This window comes from Berghia stephanieae, chromosome 2, assembly GCF_034508935.2.
Source record: "Berghia stephanieae isolate SIO BIC M18660-M18661 chromosome 2, UCSD_Bste_1.3, whole genome shotgun sequence".
NCBI lineage: Eukaryota > Metazoa > Mollusca > Gastropoda > Nudibranchia > Aeolidiidae > Berghia > Berghia stephanieae.
The window spans coordinates 74709912-74711545 of record NC_088361.1 but is presented as its reverse complement, the minus strand read 5'-3'; positions in this window follow the sequence as shown (position 1 = coordinate 74711545).

The following is a 1634-nucleotide window of genomic DNA, read 5'->3' as shown; positions in this document are numbered from 1 at the left end:
TCTGTGGCTGTAAAGTGTTTGCTGCAGATTCTAGTGAACCGAGATGGTGTGAATTTCTGTCGTTTAATCGCGACAATCCATTGTTTTCTCATTTGAGGATTTGAAGGAAAACGGTGGAAGGTAAGATCTTCTTCTCTGTCATTAGAATGAAGTTCGGACCTCTTGGTCTGTCTATTAGAACAATTCCAGGCAACACAACATGAGCCTTTCCATTTCTTTTTCTTCAGGCACTGACAAAACAAAACAGAAAAACCCAAAAAACAATTAGCAATTATCAATGCTTGTTGCGGAATATATTTAAAATCGGGGCCTTTTCGCATCAGCACCGTAAGGGACTTTCGCTTAGGCGGGATTTATAGATAAAAATAGAAAATATCATACTCAAATAAAGAAACAACAACAACAAAAGTTAAATTACATAGGTTATTTAAGACCTCGCTTACCACTATTGCTATTGTGTGGCACGCAGCATGAATCAGACACGAACATGCCGACATCTCTACGATACCTATAATCCCACTTGCATTGCACACTGACTGTTGTTGATGCTAAGACAGAGACGCAGTTCTGCACCATCATTTGCATACACTTACTCAATGGGTAGGAGGTGCACTGCCCATCGGGATGTATTGCTACAAGATCGATGAAATATGATGGGGTTTATCAATTATGTTGGTTGCATACATACCTCCATAGTGTATTTTCGTGATTTTCTACTTTCAGTATATAGATTGACTCAACTAGACTGAGTATTGCTGTCGATGCCTGGTATGTTATAAGTCAAATTAAGTTGAAACATTCATAACCGACGAGGCGATACGGTTGTAAACCATACATGCCATTCGAACAATGCGCGGGAGTAGGACGCAGACCCGAGGAGGGAGTCATATAGGCGATAATGGCTGCGCACGCAAAAAGCATCGCATTTTGCCTCGCCGCGCAGTGGAGATTTCCGGTCTATTATTAGTAAGTCAATGGCAGTAACTGACAGCCCGATTCAAAATTTGTTTTTTTTTTCCCCCAATATTTTAAAAATTCCTTCTGTCTATTGATATTTTTAAACTTTTGTTTTAATAATTTTATTTGCTTGTAATATACTTTAATTTTGATATTATACTATTGTTCTTTTATTATTATTATTATTATTATTATTATTATTATTATTATTATTATTATTATTATTATTATTATTATTATTATTATTATTATTGTTATTATTGTTATTATTATTATTATTATTATTATTATTATTATTATTATTATTATTATTATTATTATTATTTCTACTTACTTACTACTATTCTTCTTCTTCTTCTTATTATTATTGTTATTGTAATCGTCATCATCATCATTATTATGATTATGATTTTTTTTTTTTTTAATCAAGTAGTTGGAGGTATTTAATCAGTTATCGATTTATTACGAATATCTTTTATGTGTTATCATCTCGTTGTTGTTTTTCATTGATGTGCTCTTCTATTGTTTATTACTTTTTAAAATCTTGCTTTTTTTCTGTTTGTCTCATTGGTTGTTTTTGTTTGTTTGTTTGTTTGTTTGTTTGTTTGTTTGTTTGTTTTGTCATCTAAGACAAACCCGATTCATTATAAATAAGTGGCCAGACTTTCTGCCATTTT